Here is a 19,468-nt window from a genome sequence, read left to right on the forward strand (position 1 = left end):
ATTTTCAGCACTTTTTTTGCCGGGTAATTCCGGGGGATCCATTTTATTATTCCCTTATGTCCCTTGTTGTCCACGTGGATTGTGGAGAGGAGAAAAATGGAGAATTTCTCTCCTGTTACCACTCTGCCTATCCTTGCCCCGAAATCTCGCATGATGAGTTTTTCATATTTTTCTTTCGAAAAAATTGTAGCATACCATACTCTGACGTCCCCGTAATTATAGACCGCCTTTATTTCCGTCAAAGGGGTTCCGGTCAAGACAGAAAATTTTCTCTTGAAAACCTCGTGGGGCATTCAGCTATTATTAGCTTGACGAGTCGTCTGTTGATGCCCCCCCCCTCGGGACGCTTGTCCACTGCCGTTCTGGCCTTTCGGGGTCTCCCCGTTCTCTTCGTCAGAGCTGAGTTGAACTACTTCAGGCGAGCTCCTCAGACTTGAGATTTGGGACGAAGGTTCCCGGGATGTGTGGCTTTGTGCCTTTGTTTTTGGATCTTTTTTTCCTTCTTTGACCTTCCTTGCATATGATGGTGTAGGTGTTTTTTGTTCTGTCATTGGGCTGCTGGAGACTGTGGCGTGTTTCTTGGGTGGTGGTGGCACGATGGTCGGAGGACCGAAAGTGAAGACGGGGTTCTCCTCCAGACGAGGCTGGAAGGACGGGTGAGAGAAACCTGTAGCTTCCCCCTCCACTCCCCTCTTCAATCCCCTAGATTCACTCGTGCTTCTGGTAACCCTTCCCTCCTCGTCCCATCGGTCCATAGCTCCTCTGTCCTTCTCCAGTTTGTTTTTCTGCCTTTTCCTATCTCTTTGTGTGTGTAGAATTTGTACCATAACTGCCTTGTGATCTGTGAATCTGAGTGTTTGTGTTAGGTGTTTACTTTTGCTTGTGGCGATGCTTTCGTGTGCATATATCCTGTCCAGCCTAGCTGAGCTATTGCAAGCTGTGCTGTAGTGTGTGGTTTCGTTTTGTTGGTTTGTTTTCCTTACATATACGTCCTTCAGTATATTACTGTCCAGGATGTCCTTCAGTATGTTTATTTGTTCTTTGTCAATAGTAATTCTACGAGTCGCATTGTCCCTTCTTCCTGTTACGTCGGCAATGTCCGTCACTAGGTTGAAATCGCCCGCAAGAATGAAGTTCTTGACGGCAAAATTAGTGCTGATCATTTTTGTGAGTTCTCTGTAAAAGTGTTTTTGTTCTTGTTTGCGGGTGGGTGCATAAATGTTTATAATGTGTATCTCTGTGTCTTGGTTTTGTAGTGCGGCGTATGCGAATCTACTCTGTGTGTCTGTAGCCGTGTGGTTGAGACTGAGCTTGTCAGACCTGCAGAGGATACTAGTTCCCCGTCAGCGATTTTGCCCGATGCTGTGTACTGCGTGAAATGATCCTAGTGTGTTGCTGTAGTGTTGTGCATGTTGAAGTGATTTGAAATTTGTTTCTTGGAATAGTATGATGTCTATTTTGTGTTTGTTGATGAGTGTTTGTAGGGCGGGTATTTTACCTCCCGCGCCCTTTATGTTGAGTGTTAATATTTTTGTTTTTGTAGCCATTCTTGGTATGAGTGCAGAGAAGGGGAGGGGTTGTTCTAGACGTCTGATATGGCGAAGTGTGCTGTTTCCAGTGTTTCTTGGATCTTTTCCAATATGTCCATTGCTGGCGACGACTGGACGTCGGCTATTATCAGCTTCCTGTCGTCCTCGTCGTCGCTTGCCGAGTCATCGGTTGATGATAGTCTTTTCTGTCCTATCGGTGTCTCCCCGTTATCTTCTTCAGAGCTGAGTTGCACTATTTCAGGCGAGCTCCTCAGACTTGAGATCTGGGACGAGGGTTCCGGGGATGTGTGTTTTTTTGCCTTTGTTTTTGTGTCTTTTTTCCCTTCTTTGACCTTACTTGCGTAAGATGGTGTAGGATTTTTGTTTTCTATAGTTGGGTTGCTGGAGACTGCAGCGTGCTTTTTAGGTGGTGGTGGCATTATGGTTGGGGGCCCGAAAATGAAAATCGGATCCTCCTCCAGACGGGGCCGGAAGGACGGGTGAGAGAAGCTTGTAGCCTCCCCTTCCACTCCCCTCTTCAAACCTCGGGACTCGCTGGTGCTTCTTGCCACTCTTCCCTCCTCGTCCCAACGATCCATCGCTCCCTTGTCCTTCTTCAATCTGATCTTCTGTGTCTCTCTGTCTTCCTCTCCCCAGTCCTGAATTACCTCATATTTGTTGTCTTTCTTTCTAATGCCGTCCATATAACGGTAGTACAGCTGGTGGCACAATCCTGGGAAATGACGGTCTGTTAGGCATTGGGGGCAAATCATTCACCTGTCCTTTACTTGCAAGATTGCGACCACCGGCTCGTACTCCCCGTTCTCAATCTCCAAGAAGTGTGGGAGGCCTTTCACCCCATCTTTGGGCTTAAATATCAGGTTATAAGCAGTGCCATTTTCTTTTTCAATTTTAAAAACTTTGGGTTTGTGTTTCGGGTCACACAAGGGCTCCAAAACCTTGTCCACCATTTCCCTAGTATAGTAGTAGGGTACCCCTCTTAGGGTCCCCCTTGTGTGATCCTTTTTGTCTAAGTGGGTTACCGACAGCTTGAAAAGGCGCTGGGTGGCCTCTGAGCCGAGGGTGGCCTGGAAGTTCAGTTCAGTGGCAGCCAGGCGTTCGTATTGTTTGGCAGACTTTAGAACAGCGTACCAGACTCCTGGTACGCTGTTAGTGTACACATGTGAGATATCAGTCTCCTGGAGACCAGCCAACGAAGCGAATTGTTTCTTGAATTCCGCGTTGCTGATCGTAGTCAGCCATCTCCCATGGATTACGGTAATCTCTACTATTCGATTGCCGTTTAGTTCCTCGTTGTGGGGGCCTTTGTGACCCTCCAGTTGAACTTTGAAAAAGAAGTTTGCCATGGCTTGAAGGCCTATGGAAAACTATTAAACTACCAAAAGTTAAAGAAAAAAGTACTTACATAATTGGAAGAAAAACCAATTAAACTAACACAAAATTTATCCAAAAGAGAAATACACACACACACACACAGTAATCCACAGAATAACAATGTCAAATAAAGCACAGAAATCCAAAACACAGTAATGAAATGAACAATAATCCAATGAAAAGAGCAGAGAAAAACACGTCCGACTGTACTGAAGACTAAGAAGGAAAAGGCAGGGCTAGAGCTACCAAAAGATGTCTGCACGCGATGTGACGTATTTTCTACCCATATTACGTCACAGCGATGCAAATAACGTGAGTTTGCCGGGGGAAGTAACCCTGTTAATTCTACACTTTTTAAGGAACAAGAGTTGTATACCTTTATTTATTTAAAGAGTAACCAAATATTTCATTTTACTTCAATATGTATGCAATGGGGGCAAATCATCCTCCTGGCCTTGATCTGCAGGATTGCAATCACCGGCTCGTATTTCTCATTTTCAATTTCAATTAAGTGGGGGAGGTTTTTTACTCCATCCCTAGGCTTAATTTTGGGCCTGGGGGTGACAGGGTTCTGGAATTATATTCAGGACTTCTTTTTATTTTATTTGATTTTGGGGCTCCGCCGAAGGTGACCGTCGCGTACGGGTGCGGCACCTGGCTGATGGGAGGGGCTTCCTCCATGCCCGTTACTGTACAGTCCGAATCAGACATTTCTTCTTCTTCCGATGTGTCGTTTATGTCCCTTGTTGTGTCCGTGTTCGGCAAAGGGGGCGGGGTTCCACCCTCTTCTGGTTCGTCTAGCATCTCTACTGTGCCTATTGCTTCCCCCTCCTTCACGGCCTTCTCCATGTCTGTCGTGTCCGCTGTTAATGTGACCTCTATGCTTTTTTCTACAACTGTGATGAGGGGTTACTTCTCCAACTCGACGGCCTCCCCCATGTTCCCTGACTCCACTTCTGTTTCCCTTTCAACTTCCCTTTCCACCTTCTTTGTTTTCTCTTCCTTGCCCTTTTCCCGTTTTCTTTGCTTTGTTTTGGTGCCTTTACGTGAAATATGCCATCCTCGTCCATTGTTCTTTTCCTGCTATTCCTCTTCGTATCTTTATCTTCCTCCTCCCCCTGTACTATGTTCCTCTTTTCAGTAGTCGGTCCCCTCCTGTGGAGGGGAACCGCGTCCCAGTTCGTGACCCAGCGGAATCCTGTTTCCATTATCATCTCCCGTATCCATTGCTTGTCCTCTTCATCATAGTTGATTTTTGCCACATACTGACCGTTCTGGATTTTTATTCCATCCACCACCCTGCAGTACAGTACAGATTATCACACTGCCTAGGCATGTGACGGTCCGTACCGCAGAGGCAGCAGATGGACCTCCGGCCCTTCCAGTTGGATGGCCAGCAGATGGTGGGGCTCTCTTTGTGTCAGGATGAAATAATGTGGCACCTCCTCCTTTGTCGAACTTAGAGTGAAGGTAAACTTTGTCAGGCTTGTCGGGTAGTTTATAGTTTTAGGGAAATTTTCCCTTTCCTCCACCTCAAGAAAAACTCCTTTCCTTGAGGTATACATCATGGTAAAAGAATAATCAAAGTACTTACATAGAAATATAACATCCAAAAATGAAAAAAAAAAAAACAGGGGACATTATTCATGAAATCATCCGAAAGTCAAGAGAGACAGAGTTGTCTCTCTTTGTGCCCGTCAACTTTAACTTTTAAGAAAAAATTACGAGTCGCGTTGTCTCTCCATCCTGTCACGTCAGCTATGTCCGTAACTAAGTTAAAGTCGCCGGCTAAAATTAGATTCTTGTTTGTGCTTTGCGTTTATCGTTTGTTGGAGTTCCCTGTAGAAATGTTTTTGTTCTTGTTTTCTAGTAGGTGCATAGATGTTTATGATATGTAAGTCTGTATTTTCGTATTGTATTGCGCTGTATGTGAATTTATAACAAGCTGCATGTGTCCGAGCATGGCACCCGTAGGACGCAAGGCGCTACGACTGATAGATGCACTGACACCATTAGTTGATAGTCCTTAGAAGTAGAATATAGTAGGGTTTTAGACACTCCCCTCCCTGTCAGGGCTTACATAAACATGGATGTCTAAAACTAAACTAACCAAAAAATATTAAGATGGATGTTATGTTTAGCTCAGAGCTATAGTTAAACCACATTGAAAAAGAATTTTGATGAAAGTAGAAACACCAACCTATGAAAGTGAGTCCACAAAATGAGTACTAGTTGGCTTGTGAAAATCCCAGCTCACATTTCTCATCAAGCAATCACCTGCAACGGTATTGATTCTTTAAATGTAAAAACTGTTGCATGTGTTTGTTTTACAATTAATCAACTAGCCTCCTACCAGAGTCAGCACAATGTATTGGACATTAAGCCATTTACACACACACAAAATTAATCAATCAGGTACTCCTAAACATCATTATAAAAAAGTATTCAATGAATGAAAACAATACTTTATATTTAATAAATTGTTTACTTGCAATGAGTAAATAAAACAACTATTGTAGGTAGCTAGTTAACTAACCCAAAAATCTTACGGTGTTTTGATTACTGCATGTGTGCTTGCTGAGGTGTTCACCTGTATACATGATTTGAATTTCACTGATGTCTACTCCACTAAACACTTTTTGAGATGCCATGGTGTCCATGCAGACAGTACCTTCTGCAACCACACTCAACTGCAATGTTTTTTTTAAATTAAGATTTTATAGACCTATTTCAATTCAAATAGTATATAGCAACTTTTAAAAACAATTTGTGTGTGATGTTCTGTAAACAGCCAGTTTTACAACTCAAATAAAAAGGGCTTATATTATAGTAGCCATATATCAAGTAAAACACTATACAAACCGACATAGCTTTCTACATAAGGTGGGAAATTAACAAAAAAAATCTCACCTTGTTAAAGAAAATTTCACCACAGTAAAGCAAGTGGTCATTGATAGCATCATGATCCCTTTAAATCAGCACTGCTTTGACAAAATTCACATCAGAGGGAAGCACCAATTGACTCAAGAAAGTGACTGGTCCTCAAGTTATGTCACTGTATGGAATATAAATTAGCATTCAATCATGTAGGTCTAAAGTTTAAAAAGCATCTTTAGTAATGGACAGTAGGCCCTAGATCTATTCTATAGGCTACATATTAGTATGTAGCATTTGGGCAAAGGGAAGATAACATTCATACATAAATTCTGACAAGATGCTCTTGACTAAGTTTTCAAAATGTTGTTTTTACCAGCATCTCTATAGAGTTTTAGACCCCTATAATTGAAAAATAATAAGAAATCCTCTCATTTTACAAACCAACTACAATTTAAAAAACTAGCAAGGATCAGTTACTGCTCAGTGCAATTACTTTTCATAAATTTATTAACAATAGGTCTATTTGCTCTTAATTCAGTTTCTTTTATTGTAGATTAATTAGGCCTAAGGCCTATTCGTTAGTTACATAAACCACTTGTGATTCTTATTTAATTAGGGAAATTTGATAACATTGTCAGCAATAATTTTTAAGCCTATGTATTTTATAAGATCTTATTTAACATGTTCTTGCCTGCTATCTTTTTTTTCAATAGGCCTAATTAGTCAGAGCAAAAACCTGCTTTCTAATAAAAACAGATTCTTTAGCTAGTTTTCATTAGCAAGCCATGTGTGTACTTATAGTTAAACTATCAGTAGTCTAACACACTAATTTTGAATGTACGCAGACTTTCGTTCCTACCCTACGAATTTTGTCACGCTACCACTGATTGGCCCGTGCTTAAATACCTTTAAAATGACCTTTTTTATTTAAATGGTTGGGATGTTCTTATATCCTATTGTCATGCAAATAGGGGCTTATTTAATATCTGAAATTTAGTTGTGAATGCGTCAACTTGGTAGAGTCATGATTTAGACAAATATTTGATATTATTATCGTTGATCGCTTTCAGTATCGGACAATGTTACCATCAATATAAAACGGGAGCTAATTTATTCATATATAAAAGATAAAATACAAATCAAATCAAATCTTCATATAACTTTTTAAAAATTGCGAACAAGTAGGCCTTTGATTAAAGTCTGGAAGTGGTCGTACTGCATCTAATCTAAATTGATGTAGTCAAAATGCCTATCTTCTAAGATTCTAAGCTATTATGGTTTTCATTTAATTAATAGGGGCCTACCGATTTCAACTTTACTGTCTAGAATAGTCTGGATCTAGATCTAGCAGAATTTTACAAAACTACAAATCAAATAAACACATCTAGAGAAGAGTTCTAGATCTAGAATCTAGATCTAAACTAGATCCTAGTGGTTCAAATACTGTTCAATTGAATCTAGAATTCTAGATGTACAAAACTTTGCAGATCAAGTTTTTAAATAACAATGCAAATTTAAAACCCCATGAACTAGTTTTCTATTTTTAATCTTACAATGTGTACAATAAAATTTATGTCGGCCTATCCAATAGCAGGATGCCATTGTTTATGTCGCCATTACACGTGAAAACCAAATTGTTTTTGCTTTTTTTTAAATTTTTATTTAGTTACCGAAAATATTAAAAACATCAAATACGTCCAATCTTTAGTAAAGTCCGAAAAAAACCAGACAGACAGGATTTTATAACCATATTAATTGTAACTACGCCGTGCAAGATTTTAAAATTAATTTATGCACCTCTCAAATACCTTTGAGACTTTTCTCGCTTGTGTCCATTGAATCTAGAATTCTAGATGTACAATAACTAGATCAAGATCAGGATACTGAATACTAACTAAGTGAATACTGAGGATAGATCTAGAATTATTCTAGAATGAGATCTGCCTAGGACAATCTAGGTGATTCTAAATTCAAGATCTATTACTACTAATACTAGATCTAGATTATATGTTTAGAATCTAGATCTCTACATCTAGATTATTCTAGATCTAGATTTTCTAGTCTAGTCTTGATTCTATATCTAGACTAGCTCTTACTCTAACTTTAAGTAGGCCTAACTAACTTATTTTTTACTAGAATCTAGACATCTATCTAGATTATTCTAGAATCTAGACTAGATCCAGATTTCTAGAACTCTAATCTAGTACACTACTCTTAGTCTAAGAGTAGTGTCCTAGATCTAAGTCTAAGTGTAGATCTAGAGTATTCTAGACTCTAGATTCTAATTCTACATCTAATCTAGATTCTAGAAAAGAATGTAATCTAGATCTTATAATAGTTTACATCACTTGTCACTTACGCAATGAAGAACAGCTCTAGAAAATAGATTACTAGAAGTAGAATTCTAGCTAATCTAGATCTAGAATTTTAGATCTAGAGTGATAGCCGTCCTTTCAAACTACCGCGAGCTAGCAGATGAGTTGTCACGTGATAAGACTAATCATTGGGTTTGCTAAAATGAAATTAGGCCTAATGTTTATGAAAATAAAGCAAACACGATCTTTTCGTTTTCAACAAGGAAATTATTACAAGAAAATTTAAAACATCTTTTTGATTAAATAAAATAAATCATACCAACTATATTTTGCAATACATGTTATCATTTTATTACAACAACCAATACTCCCCATGACCGTGAAATAGCAGAGAGCAGACATAGGCGCTCTCGGCTATTTTCACAACAAAAATAAGCAGACTGCTTCATATGTTTTGCTTCAAAATATTTAAATACAAAATGGTTCGGTAAACCGTCAAACAATATATCTACTTAGAAGGTGCTGTGGATATTTTTATGTCTATTGAATATAGATCTAAATTTTTAAATTTAGAATTTTTTTTTATGATTGTTATTTTTAATGGATCATTGTTACTATTCTTCTGATTTTAATGTTTCATTTATCTTTCTCTTTAACATATCTAAACCATTTGAATCAATAAATATGCAAATCGTTAAAGGAAAGAATAGATTAAACAATGTACGTCAGTTTAAAAAGAAAATTTGTAAAAAATTTATTTAAAAAATTGAAAATTAAAGAGTAATTAATACAGGTCCTGTGTGGACAGAAGTGTGCTATTTGCACACATACTGGCCATGATAAATTATTTTTAAAACATGATTTAGATTAGTAAACAACGAAGGAGGGGAGCGGAGAGAATTTTTAATTATTAAAATTTTTTTTTACAGATTTTAAAAGTCTTTATTGGCACTTTACAACAAGTACAATAGCAGCAACATATTTTACATAATATACATAACTTGCATAGTATGGCATGTATACATATTGCATGATGACAAAATCAAAAATTTAATTTAAAATGGCCTCGGTGTGGATCTTGTTACCTGATGTGTTTCTTGACCAGAAAAAGTACAAATGATACCAGAGTTTATAAAACTAGGGTGATGTAACAGTATGATCGAAAAGGGGGTGGGGGGGGGGGGGGAGGGAAGCCTTTATTGGTACTTTAAAACAGGTACATCAAACATATAATACAGTCCTTGTACCATGTGACATATGCTTATAAGAGTACAAAAGTAAACAGTTTAGCAACCAAGGTTTTTACATAGAATACCATGTGAGCTTGTACAGAGTTCCCTACAAATCTAGAGGTTTAGAAGCACTGTTTAAACATAAATAAGATGAATTGTGGTTACCAAAGCAAAAGGAATATATTATATTTCATATATAGTTTATATTCCTAAAAAAATAAGCATAAGCATAAACATAGTTTCCAGAGTATTTATGAACTAATGCTTTAAATGAAAATTAAGAATAGGGTGACATAAGGTCATGACAAGAGGCGGAGGGGGGGGGGGGGAGTTACTAGTTTCTTTGTTTGGAGTGTTGGGGTGGATGAAATGTGTCTAATGCGTTGTTTTACCTGCCAGAACGTCAAGGGATGTAACCTTTCCTAGTGTATAATGTGTGTATTTTATTTGTTGTCTCCCTTTGACCAGTCTTCTTGTTAGTCGCCACATGGTTCCTAAGGTCATGTCCTCTGTAATCTCTAGTACCTGTCGGTCATTGTCGTTCACCTTTCCACGGGTTGTTTAGCCTGTTATATAATTTTCCACACGTCCGCTGTGCTATGTCCTTCGTTCGTCCTCTCTTACCGTCTCGTCTCCGTCGTTTTCTGATTGGTGTGTTGTGTATGTTAGGCATCATGCTGTCTCCAGTTTATAGTTTTTTAGGGGGGGGGGGGGTGTTGGGGTGTAAAGTGTGTGTGTGAGGGGGGGGGGGGGTTCATGGGTATGTCCTATACCAGACTTTATTGGTATTTCAAAACAACAAAACCATAAATAGTATAATACATGATTTGTACAGTGTGATACCTTTACACATATATATACATGATATATGTTTGTATATATATATATATATATATATATATATATATATATATATATATATATATATATATATATATATATATATATATATATATATATAAAGCTTTTAATAATTCAAGAGATTTGGGGAATAAAATAATTTATTGAAACTGAACACAATTTGTGGTTAAGAATTGAAAGAAAAACAAAAGCGAGACAACCTCGCCTTCCTGCCTAAAGTTGTATTTCTTTGGTTACCTCCCTTTGAAGACGAAGCATCCTTCAAACAGAAAGTGTGAAGTAATGCATAATCAAAAGCATATTTATTTCTAAATTCAAAACGTGTGAGGAAATGGGTCGAGTGGGTTATTTAATATCATTAAAATAAGCTAACAATGTTTATAAATAAACGAGTAGACATTAAAATCAACAAGCTTTGATATATTTAATGAAACTAAATGCTCAAGGTAACATTTATTTGGTTAAATCTATTTCAGGGTAATTTAAGCGCGTCCTATTGATCAATCGCTTGCAGGTAAAGCAGATTATCCCAATTTTGACAATATCGAATTGAGCTGTCCGTTATGGTGTCTTTTCTATCTTCTCTTACAACCACTGTCCAATTCTTTGCCTTCTCTTAGACGAAAAAAACGTTTACGGCTTTTGGACATTTAATTATCCGACCTGTTAAGATTGTTACATATACGTACTCGCGTAGATTTAGAGTAACGCCCCTTTTGTTTAATTTTTTTCATTACCCTTCAAGCTATAGTATATTTTAATTATATTGAGCTTAAAGAATATAAATAAATAACACTCACAATTCTGTAGCATAGGAACGATTGGGAGGGAAGTGACATATAGCGCAGGAAACTTAGAGGTTAGGTAGGGTATAAAAGGTGGGGTTAGGAAAGTTTTGGGGTCCATTCTCTAATAGGCAGCCTAGGTCTCGTTCGTACTTTCAAGCAATAAAGGAGTTAATTAAATACAGACTTGGTGTTGGTTTATTGTAGACCCTGTCCTCAACTCACCTCACGACCTCCAAGCTGTATTGAAGCCAGTTGTATATTTTCTTGTTTTAAGTAAATTAAGTTTAAAATAACACACACACAAATATATTATATTTCATATAGATAGATCTAGAATACACATGTTTTTGACGTGGGACTAGACCCTATATAATAATAATAATTTCTTTTATAAAATATGAGATTTATAAAAGATTTCAATCGTAAATCGAGCCTAAATTTAATTATTAAATACAGCCTAGACCTAGATCTAGGACTAAAAAAAAGCCTCTTGAAAATTCCGACTTAGTAACATACGACATACAAGATTTTGTTATTTTTTATTTATAGACTCTATAGAGTAGTCTAGATTCTAAATCTAGAATCTAGTTTCTTTTATTTTACAGTGTAGTTGATTGTAGACTTAAGAATTAGGAATTAATTACTAAATTAGGCCTATTAAATAGGCTACTTACTTTAAGTCAAGTAGACTAGAATAGTTTCAATATCAATTTATATAGAATCTAGATTATTCTAGATCTAGTGAATTTGAGTGCAGTCTTGTTGTAGAACTTAAGAACTAGATCTAGAGTGTAGTGAACTGTAGTAATTTAGATCTAGAATCTAGTAATGTAATTTATGCAGTAAGTATAGATCTAGAATCTAGACATGAACTAGATCTAGATTCTTCTAACTAGATTTAGAATCTAGATTCTACAAAATTTATTATTATTACGCCTATTTGTTAATTTATATTATCAGATAATTGTGGTAAATGAAAGTCATTAGTCAACACATCTAGCCTAACTAAATGCCATGAATTTAAAATATATTATGACTTAGAGAAAGCTTGGTGAAATGGAAATTTAATTTAGTGATGATGTGTACCTTACTTATTTTATTCCTTTTGAACTGATAGTAATAAAAAGTTAATGAAATTATAGAGTTTTATCCAATTGATGTTTCTAAAGCCTTGCATGAACTTAATTTAAATATATTTAGCTGCCCAGACAAAGAACCCAATGAATTTTCCAGAATTGGCTTGTCGTTTGACTGATGGTAACAAAGAGAATCACACAGGATCTTGCTGATAAGAAAATTTGAAGATGTACCTTATTCTTCTATACCTACATGTGATTTGTCTAATGAAAATATTAATTCAGTGACCATTGCCAAAGATATCTTACCATAATTTCATACATCATCTTCTGAAATGTTGTTTTCTATCTCTTAACCTTCCACAATTCCTTCAAGAGATATTTTAACATCTTTACCTACTTCCCACAGATCTTATGTTCTAAATTTGCAATGATCTGAGAAACGAAGTAACGATAAATTTGTACCCAGTGTTTTAGTTTCAGCTCCATTAAAATAGAATAAATCAAACAATTTCAAAATTAAATGTTTCTTATCCCATATGAAAGTAGTCTGTTTTATTTTTTTAAAAATCACCTTTAAAAAAATATTATGTTTGGATGTTCACAACAATTGATTTAGTTCGAAAACTTTTATCTCTCCCTGGCTTACCAGACTCGAATTAACGCGAGAGAGAACTATAACTTAAGCTGAACTTATAAGCCCAATAGAGGAGTCTAAGATGTTGAACTCGACTGTACTGGCTTGATGGGAAATCATCTTCCCCAGCTATCAAAAACATGCATTTTTTGGTGATGTTTGTGGGTACCCCCTGGGTCATTGTATTTTAATTAATATAAATAAAGGAAACAAAAAGAATGTTCATATCATTTAAACAATTTAATACATAGAAAAACAATCAAAGAGAAATAATCAATGAAATATTTTACACTTTGAGAAACACAAAAGTTATCTCTCTTTAATAAAAAGAGCCAAAAGCATAAAAAAAAACAACAATCCGGTGATTAGAAACAAATTAAATACAAGCTTGCACATGAGAACTTTTTGGATAAGTACATGTATTTTTTTCGGGAATGTTTTCCTGTTCCATAGCATTATGTTTATCTGAGTGTTCACTGCTAGTAGTATTTGTTGTCGTGCTGGGCGCTGCGTCAGGTCGGTTTCTGCTTGCTTTTTCTCCCCCCATACTGATGTAGTCCGTTGTGGTGTGTTGTTTGGACTCTATACCAGAATGTGAAGTTTTCGAATCTGTTTCGATTTCTTCTGTTTTCAGTTTGTTGGTGTGGGTGATGGCGGTTTTGACCATATGGAGGGTGACCTCGTATGCTTTGTGTATTTGTTTGGGAGCTGAGCCTCTTAGGTTGTCAGTGATGGTTGACATTGTTTTTGCTGCCTCTCGGCCCTGGAAGTTGATCTCAAATGTGTGTCCATAATTGTTGCAGGAACCGACGTACAACTCCAGTTATTTCATCTTTTAACAAGATTGAACTCGGCTTACATTAAGTCAGCCATCTGCCCTGAGTTATTGTAACAATTACAGTTGTGTCAGGTTGTGAAAATGTGCCAACATAGCTAGTTAACCTTGCGTGATCCATTACTGGATTCCGACAGATAGTGTGTTTAAAACAAAGTTCTTCCATAAAATTGTATGTCCACACAATCAAGAGCACATTTATATACAAAGCGATATAATCCATGAAATTATCACATTTTAAGGAAACAACAGTTATCTCTCTTTAAAGGAGACAAAATCAAACACATTCAAGAATTTAAAAAAGATGAATAAAATCCGGTGAATGAAGAAATCCAGACGAAATGAGAAAAAAAAGTTTACGATTGTTTAAAGTCTTGTGGTGTTACTAGGTTGTCATTTGATACATTGCATTTATATTTCATTGTTGTTTGAACTAGTCCGTCTCTGTAGATGTGTAACTTCGTTGTTTGAGTCTTGTCTAAAATATACTTAGTTGTGTGCTAGATCGTTGTCTGGAAGCCAGCTTTTAAGCTGTGCTTTTAGCTGTTTCTTTGTTGTAAGGTCGCAGTCTGCAGCCTCACAATATCAACACTTGTTGCAAAATGTTCAAGCACGTTTTTTCTCTATTGTAAGTTTACAGATGCTTTTGGTTGTTGATGTTTCCACGATTGTTTGTTATTGATGTTTCCACGATTGTTTGTTATTGATGTTTCCACGATTGTTTGTTGATGTTTCCACGATTGTTTGTTGTTGATGTTTCCACGATTGTTTGTTTTTGATGTTTCCACGATTGTTTGTTGTTGATGTTTCCACGATTGTTTGTTGTTGATGTTTCCACGATTGTTTGTTGTTGATGTTTCCACGATTGTTTGTTGTTGATGTTTCCACTATTGTTTGTTGTTGATGTTTCCACGATTGTTTGTTGTTGATGTTTCCACGATTGTTTGTTGTTGATGTTTCCACGATTGTTTGTTGTTGATGTTTCCACGATTGTTTGTTGTTGATGTTTCCACGATTGTTTGTTGTTGTTTCCACGATTGTTTGTTGTTGATATTTCCACGAATGTTTGTTGTTGATGTTTCCACGATTGTTTGTTGTTGATGTTTCCACGATTGTTTGTTATTGATGTTTCCACGATTGTTTGTTGTTGATGTTTCCACTATTGTTTGTTGTTGATGTTTCCACGATTGTTTGTTGTTGTTTCCACGATTGTTTGTTGTTGATGTTTCCACGATTGTTTGTTGTTGATGTTTCCACGATTGTTTGTTGTTGATGTTTCCACAATTGTTTGTTGTTGATGTTTCGACGATTGTTTGTTGTTGATGTTTCCACGATTGTTTGTTATTGATGTTTCCACGATTGTTTGTTGTTGATGTTTCCACGATTGTTTGTTATTGATGTTTCCACGATTGTTTGTTATTGATGTTTCCACGATTGTTTGTTGTTGATGTTTCCACGATTGTTTGTTGTTGATGTTTCCACAATTGTTTGTTGTTGATGTTTCGACGATTGTTTGTTGTTGATGTTTCCACGATTGTTTGTTGTTGGTGTTTCCACGATTGTTTGTTTTCCACGATTGTTTGTTGTTGATGTTTCCACGATTGTTTGTTGTTGATGTTTCCACGATTGTTTGTTTTCCACGATTGTTTGTTGTTGTGAGATTTGAGGGCCGAGAGTTTCTTTCTGTGGGGTCGAGATCTGGGTGATGACTGGACAAATGTTTGCAACTGGCAGTGGGTTGTTTCGCCATGGTCAGTTGTTGGCGTCTTAAAGACCTTTGATTCAGAAGCATCAAGCCGAGTACCAAAAAATCAGTTATATTGTAGTGACACAAATGAGCCACGTATCAGTTATTAAGCTGACAATAACAGATTTAAAAAAAAATTCTTCTCTATATTTTTTGTATGACCTCAGAAAGGGTGCGTACTTCGAAGTGGAACCTTCTCCGAAACGCTTGTTTTTATTTTTTGGTTTTCATCACAGGCCAACCCCCCCCCCCCCCCCCCCGTCGCAACAGGTAGTCTCTAAGACGTACAGGACATGGAAGAAAGGGCACAAACTCATATGTACGAGGGCAAATAAACAAAGGAAGACATGAAAAAACTCATATGTAAAAAAAAATTAACAAGGAAATATATGTACAATATATGTACGAACTTATACGTACACAGGCAAATAAACAAGGAAAGATATGTACAAACGCATATGTACAAATAAAATAGGAAATATATGTACAATATATGTACAAGCTCATAAGTAAAAAAGGAAGATAAACAAGAAAATATATGTACAATATATGTACAAACTCATATGTAAAAATAAAAATAAACAAGGAAATATATGTACAATACATGTCCAAAGTCATATGTAAAAAGGAAAATAAACAAGTAAATATATGTACAATATATGTAAAAACTCATATTTAAAAAAAGAAAATAAACAAGGAAATATATGTACAATATATGTATACACTCATATGTACAGAGGCAAATGAAAAAGGTATGATATGAACAAACTCATATGTAAAAGGAAAATAAACCAGGAAATATATGTACAATATATGTACAAACACATGTACAGTTGCGAATAAACAAGGACTCATGTGTACAAAGGCAAGTAAACAAGGAAAGATGTTTATTTTTTTCTTTTCTTTTTTTCTTTATTCTTTTTTTTTAACTTATATTTTTTATTTTTGATATATATTTTTTTTGGAGTTTTCTCCAATTTTTTTTTCCTTTTCCTTTTGTTTACTCCATTCTTTAAAATAATTTAAATATGATGAAATATACATATATACCGTAGTCAATACATGAGCCCTAAAAAATTGGTTAGTGTGGTTAGCAGTGTATGTACAATATATGTACTGTCGACAGTCTTTAGTATAGGGGGAGGTTGTTGGGTTGAAGTGGGGTTCGAGTTGGTTTTGGTTGGTCTTTCTGTCCCGTCTTGGAGAAGGTTTTGAAAGGGGGAATAATTTTATTCTAAATTTAGTAAAATTGGGTAATCTCCCCTTTCCCACGGTCTAAAAAAACCTCAAATTTTGATCGGTACTGTGGGCTCTATCGTCGTGTCGTTCTAGATTTGGCTTGATGTCCAGGTGTGTCGTCTTTCTGGTCCCTGCCTCGTCTTGTAAAATTTATTTTCTATGCGGGGGGTTGAGGGGGGGGGGGTTGGAAATCAGTCACTCGTCTCGCTAGAATAGTTACGTCGTCTGCTAGAAAGTTGTCCCATTTTAGTATTTAATAATTTCCTTGTTTGCGTACTAAAACCGTCTGCTGTGTTTCTGTTAGGTGATAAAGTCCGTCCCCAGTCTTTGTCTCAGTACTGCTCTAAAAATAGATTCTACGTCTGTGTCAGCATATATTTTCCTGTCATATTTTGTTTTATTGCGGGTTGTCTAAATAGTATGTCTATAAATAGCTGTCGCCGTCAAACTGTTTTCGTACATCCTCTCTTGACTTGATTATGTTGTTGAGGGTGATTGCTTTGTTGACTACTTCTGTATGTTTTGTCTTGAGAACTCTACCTAATATTTGCTTTGCTAGTTGTATCGTTTTACATTCTAAATAAATGTGTTTTCCTGTTTCTTGTATGTTTTGTCGGCACATTTGGCAGGTTATTTTTGTGTTGGTATTAGCCTTAGTGTTTGTTTGTTGAAATGGGTGTTGTATTGTATATAAGTCTGTACCCTATTTCTTTCTCTTTAGGTGTAATGTGTTTTCCGTGCAAATTCCTAAAAGTGTCGCTAATGTCTATGGTGTTGAATTCTCTGGCCCACTTAATTCTAATGTATAATGGTTGTGATTGTTGTTTGACCAGAGTGTTGTAAATTTTCTTTGAACTTTCCCCTATAATGTTTTTGTTTGTTTTGAAGATTTAAATTTGTAATTTGTAAATTTAGATTTTTTTTTTTTATTTATATTTTTTTTTCTTAAACGGATCATTGTTATTAATATTCTGCTGATTTTAATGTTTCATTTAACATTTTGAAATCAATTAGGATCAAGATAAATGCAAATCGTTGATACAGATACTTTTTTTTTTTTTTTTTTGTGCCGTTTGGCGTTTAATATTGTTCCTTCCACAAGTGGATAGGTTGCATGTTAAAAAATTACAATGTGATACATAGTATAACATTAAAAAGATTTACAATGTCTTAATATTCCTTCTGATTTCTTTGTTCCATGTTTCTTTGATTTCTTTGTTCCGATTTCTTGGTTCCATTTGTTTCTTTCTTGATTTTGTTTCTGGTTTGCTATGACATAAAGTACAGGACAGTACAAACATGATCGCTTCTCTGTTTTTTGGCCTTTCTTCTTGTGCTTGATACGCTCTTGGTTTGATAATGGTTTATTCTTTGTTGGTAGTTGTACTTGGTGAGAGTGAGTTTGGTGTCTTGACGTTGATGGTGGAGTTGGTCGAATGGTGTAGAACTTGCGTTGAGGTAAGGCATGATGCGCATGGTGGTAGAGTTGTTCGATGAATTGAAGCTTGGGGAGATGAGTTGGGTGAGTTCTTGTGTTGAGAGATCTTTCGAGGTGAGTTGCTTTGAAGTATTGTTCATTGTGGATTGAGGAGGAGTAACGTTGTGACGTAGTCGAGTAATTGAGTTGGGCGAGGTGACGTTGAAGAGTGAAGTTTGCTGCTGTTGCTGAGTCGATGGTTTTGAGCTTGGTGGAGTGATGATGAGGGCGAGGTAGAGTTGTTGGCGATTGTTTATTTTGAGTAGATGATCTTGAGAGATGGTTAGTTGATTTGCTAGTGTTTTGACGGAAGCTTCCCACCTAAGATTTCTCCTAGGTGGGTGTCGTCAGAGTGTTAGTGAGTTTGTTGGGAGCGAGGTAGATACGTTTGACGTAGTAGATGAGTTCGATTTCTTGAGCGAGGTAGTTGCGTTAGACGTAGTAGATGAGTTCGATTTGTTGGCGATAGACGGACCTCCCACCTAAGATTTCTCCTAGATGGGTGTCGTCAGGCTGAAAAATAAAAGATTGAAAAGTTAGCCACTCGTACATTTGAAGCCACCCAATACAAGTATTGGGTGACTCATCTCGAGAGCGTGTGCGTTCGAGGGATGTGTGGGAGCAACCCCACAGCGGTCGTTTGCGAGATTTGCGTGAGTTAGAGTAGTAGGTTTGACCGCCTCTCGACCCCGGCAGCCAGCCCTAAAAAGGGCTGACCAACCAAATGGCTAAGATCCGTGTAGATCCATAACAGATACTACACTTTGATCTTAGCCAAAAGGCCGAGAAGCGATAACGGTCACTGGACTGCCGACGCCTCATATTCCGGAAAATTTCCTATCCGCTCCTCTGAAATGATTCCGTAAATATTCATCCGATTCCGCACACCGAAAATATTCCTTATCGCAGAAATCGCCGCCCATGCGACGTACGGCCGTTAGGCGGTGGGCGTTTTACAATCTGCCAAAGCGGAAAGGCGAATGTTAACGAAATCAATGAAACAAGTAACATTGTGAATTTCCAAAACTCAAACAAGGAAAAAAGTATAGCGCCTTACCTTAACGTCGTAATAGTGGCCTCCCTTGACGCCCGCGCCGCCTTGATGTATATCGATTCGATCAACGCCCTGTTGTTTTACGTCTTTGGCGGGCGGCGCAAGGCGACTAGCGCTGTGGAACAAGCCAACGTTAAAAAGGTATAGGAAGAGACTGAGAAAGAAAAAGAATACAAAAAGGTGACGTGAGGTCGGCAGGAGAAAAGATGCGGAACAAAACCACAAAATTTAATTTTGTAAATTTAGATTTTTTTTTTTTTTTTTAATTTATATTTTTTTTTCTTAAACGGATCATTGTTATTAATATTCTGCTGATCTTAATGTTTCATTTAACATTTTGAAATCAATTAGGATCAATATATATGCAAATCGTTGAAGGAAAGAATGCATTAAACAATGTACGTAA

The 19,468-nt window shown here is 36.8% G+C and overlaps 1 pseudogene; it reads right to left on the minus strand.

Annotated features, from left to right (window-relative positions):
* Nucleotides 1-18,674: 18,674 nt before the first annotated feature.
* Nucleotides 18,675-18,802, minus strand: LOC131955419 (uncharacterized; annotated as a pseudogene).
* Between the last annotated feature and the right edge of the window lie 666 nt (nt 18,803-19,468).

Source organism: Physella acuta, unplaced genomic scaffold (genome assembly GCF_028476545.2).
Source record: "Physella acuta isolate Inbredline_101_S28 unplaced genomic scaffold, ASM2847654v3 ptg001065l, whole genome shotgun sequence".
NCBI lineage: Eukaryota > Metazoa > Mollusca > Gastropoda > Physidae > Physella > Physella acuta.